At 38.3% G+C, this 4,319-nt stretch overlaps 1 non-coding gene across 1 annotated transcript; it reads right to left on the reverse strand.

The window, feature by feature from the left end:
• Nucleotides 1-1,233: 1,233 nt before the first annotated feature.
• On the reverse strand, nt 1,234-1,369 carry LOC132682610 (small nucleolar RNA SNORA42/SNORA80 family). Its single transcript, XR_009611782.1, has one exon. It is a non-coding gene; the product is annotated as a small nucleolar RNA SNORA42/SNORA80 family (small nucleolar RNA).
• Between the last annotated feature and the right edge of the window lie 2,950 nt (nt 1,370-4,319).

Consider the following 4,319-nt stretch of genomic DNA (forward strand, 5'->3'; position numbering starts at 1 on the left):
TTGATCAAATCACACCCAACCTTCAAGAACGGAAGTAAGACTGTTGGAAATTCATTCTTCATGGATGTCTTGTGTTTGTATCCATCTTCTTAGTAAAGACATTGACAACTTTTGGTGTGGGCTGTTTTTTCAAGGGTGTTTGTATAGCATACAGCGTTGAACAGAGAGAGATCTCCTTCTGGGAAAGGACAGATTTGTTTCCTTACAGGTTAAGAAGGATAGTGTCGCCTTCCAGGGCAGATTGGACAGGTTTGCTAACAACCCCTTTGTAAGACTGGGGTTTTCTTACCTCAGTGCTCCTCAGCTATGATACAAACCCATAGAGTGTGCTGCAACCCCTTGGGCTGCTCTGTGCCAGTCCTACAGGATTTGGAGGGCCAGGAGAACCAGTGTGGACACAAAGTCCCTATGGGCTGCTATACTGTGAGTAATAAAGTCCCTTATCTCTGACCGAGGAGTTTTGTGTCCTCTTCAAATACCTATGAAAATGATAGACTAACTTTCCAGCTTGCAAATTGGGTAAAATCTTAGCTTTTTTTCATAGTTCTTGACAAAGAACTTCCTCCTTTGGGAAGTCTTTTCTGACTATTCCAACTTCTAGCGATATCTCTAACACATATTTGGCAGGAAACCCAACTGCTGAGTAATGTATTTATGAACATTTTTATTACCTCACACTTGATTATTCTCTCCTAGAGGACAGAAACAGCCACTTAGACCTCTTGATAAGTAGCATTTTTCTTGGACATAGAAATTGGCTCTCATTTCATTAATTGTAATTCATTAACATGTATTGAATGTCTATTAAGTGTAAAACATTATGGTCAGAATGTTTAGGTAATTATTTTCTAACGGGTGCATAAGTGCCTTGAAGATGGACATCATATCTAATAGTTCTTTATCCATTGTAATTCTTTGTGTCTCTCATTCTCATTCAACAAATATTTATTGAATGTCTGCTATTGTAGGTGGTAGGTTAGTTGCTGCATATACAAATGAATGAGACTTTCTACCTACAACGAACTCATGGAAACACATACAATGCAATACAAGAAGGAAGTCCAGTGACAGGAAAAAAGCACATATTATTATGGGAACATGACAAAGGGCCACTCAATAGGGTTTTCATTGTATCAGGGTGGCAGTTGGCTTTTCCACTTCTTGGGATTCTCAGCAGGACATCGTGCCCAGCAGATACTGAAACAGTTTTTGGTTTTTTGGTTTCTGTTTTCATGCTGTACCGCCCCCTTCAGTGCTCACAGCCCACCATTAAGGAGGCTGAACAATGGTTCGAGGCTGCACATTCCTCTGGCAGGGGTCCACAATGAGAGGCCCCCAGAGAAGGCCTCACCATGGGCTGAAACAAAGTGTCCTTGAGGGAGGGGGGTGGAGAATGATAATTCAAAGTAAAAATCTTGGTCAAATGCTGCTCTGAAACTTGTGTATATACTCCAAAATAGCCCATCAAAGATTGGCTGGCCTGTATTAAAAATGGTTGCCAGCAGGCTCAGGCTCCAGTTCTACCTATTTAAAAAAAGATATATGCAACAAGTATGTTTAAGTAAACAAACATATATTTAAGACCTAGAATACCACTAAGGACTAGAAAGATGCCCAAAGCATCTTCCCTGCACTTCAAGACGTTCTCAATCAAGTGAGATAGACACAGAGAAGCATCGTCTAAAGCTGCACGAGAGAGCATGAGTTCTGAATAGAAACTAGGGGTTACTATCAACAAGCTGTGGGAGTTTATTCTGCTGGGGACCAAGGGAGTTTCTCGCAAGGGATGGCATTTGAGCTGGTGTTTGAAAGGTGAAAAGAATTTGCGTAGGCAGAAAACAGTAAGGCAGCTCAGGAAAAAGCTCAAGCAAATGCGCATTCTTTAAAAATAAACAAATACATGAATTAATTAATAAAAGAAGAGTTCAGGGAATGGTTAGTAGAACGGCAACTAGAATGTAGGGCATGCACAAAACTGAAGGTCAGAAAGGAAGTTCCTTTCAGCGCCTTCCACAAATATTTATTAAGCACCTGCTGGGGCAAATAGAGTATGCTTAAAAAGAGATAAAGATAAAGACCTAGCTCGCAACCTAATGAGATAGTTTAAAATAGTAAATGCCAGCAAAGCACTAAACAGGGAGGATCTTGAATGTCACCCTAAGTCACTCGGGTGTTATTCCTCAGGCAGAGGATGCAGTGAATGATTTTATCTGACTTGTGAGGCGGAGGGTAAGTCTTCGAAGCTGTGTGAAGGAAGGTTCACAGGGGTGAGAGATGGAGTCAGGGAGAGCAGTATGGAACCTTCTGTAATCATCCAGGGGGAAAACAGGAAGGGTCTGAACCAGATGAAGATGAAAAGAGAGCAAAGACACAAGACTGATGAGGATAGAATCCTTTGATGGCTGACTTAACAGAGGCGTTTATGAAAATGAGGTCAAGCCTCCTATTCTGGGAGATAGAGAGGATGATAGAGAACAGTCATCTGATAAAATATCCTGAACTGATAAGATCTCAAAGGTCTTTGTATTAATTAACCAATGTCCATCATACCTTATTTTATTTAACTATTTGGTCATAATTTTAGACTTAGTATCATATATTTTTAAGGCAGTAGAGGTAACTTTTTAGGAGTTTTTAGGAGACCAGTGTTTTTCAAGCGTCAGGCCCATTCGTGAATCATGAAGTCAATTTAAAATGTTATAAAATAATACCAAAATAAGTGAAATAGAATAAAGCAGAACAGAATGTAAAATAGAGTGATCACATGGAAAGGTTATTACTTTGAGGAACGTGGCTTCTGTTTTATGTACGCAGAATGAGTTGCAATGTCAAGTACGTGTGAGATGCAGTTTAAAAAGTTTGAAAGCCACTGATTTAGACAGTGTCCAACAAGCCATCTCTCTCAACCTTCTCTCCTCCAGTTTACAGGATTTGAATATGGAACAGAAAGGGTTGGACGGACTTGAGATATCATTTGTCACTTTGACAATAAATGCAGTGGTGCTGGTATTTTGTTTGGAGCCCATGGCCTCCACCATTTTTACAGAAAGCCTGAAGCACCCTCTACATTATTGTCGGCAGCCCCTTTGGCATCATGGGGAATGAATGCCAAGGATGACCCACATCTGGTCCACCAGCAGATCAAATCAGAAACAGGGAGAGAATATATTGTTCTGTTTTCTTCTCTTGAGATTTCAAATAAGGCTTTGCCAAATATTTTAAGACAATAGAATTTAAAATGTAAATTATGAATCCTCACAGATTTCATTTTTCCACTAGATGGCAGAAAAAGCACTTGTAATGGATATTACATTGCCATCTACTTGATCCGTTCTGCAGACTTTTTAAATAAAGGGGGTATATTTCATTTCAGTTTGAACAGCAGAATATGATTGTAAGACATCTGATTATTTCTTAACTGATTTAATCACATTAAGCTTAAAAATAAAGAGAAACTTTAAATTTGTTTATGTATGCACATATAGGCCCACATGTCTCAATTAAGACATACATGCTGGAATTTTACTGGCCTTGGAATATTGCCATGCTCTCTTTAATACAAATTTAAAAATTAAAGGTAGTATTTAAAAACAATTTTAAATTAATACAGAAACATTTTTCATGTTACACATGGGTATAATTAGGTACAGTTGAGATATACTTAATTATGATATATTGCAAATAATGATATTAGTATAAATAAAAAGATTGATGACACATCCATGGTTATAAACCCAAAACACACTTTTTATAAAGAGAATAAAAACTATGTGAGCTAGGGAAATATAATACAAAAGTTAAACATGGTATGTCCTTTTCCTTCTGTGTTAATAATTCTAATGTGACTTTTTTTTTTTTCCTACCCTGGATATATGTGTCAGGTTGCCATTATCAACAATAAGTCTTCAGGGGCCTTTGTAATTAGAACACTTTACTATGCACTTGAGAAGAGTTTCACAGACCTTTGCTCTGGTTCATTTACCACCAAAGAGAAAATTATTTTATGGACCCACAGAAAGCAAAATGGTTAGTAAGTGAGTTATAGCAAAGAGAATGTTTTAGGAAACACAGACATGATTTGATAAAGTCCTACCAAATCATCAAATAAAAACTAGTTCAAAGAAGCTAAGTATTTTGCCCCTATTTCAGTCATTGCTTTTGTTACTGTTTGTCTTACAACTGGCCTTGGAAAAGAAGAGGGATGGGAAATAGGAGGTGATGCAAAGAAGTAAAGCCCAATCATTCATGCAGGCAGTCCATGGACTTCTGCTGAGTGCTTGTTCTGGGTTAGGCGCTGAGGTGGGAATGGAGATGTAGCT

This window comes from Panthera onca, chromosome A1, assembly GCF_046562875.1.
Source record: "Panthera onca isolate mPanOnc1 chromosome A1, mPanOnc1 haplotype 2, whole genome shotgun sequence".
NCBI lineage: Eukaryota > Metazoa > Chordata > Mammalia > Carnivora > Felidae > Panthera > Panthera onca.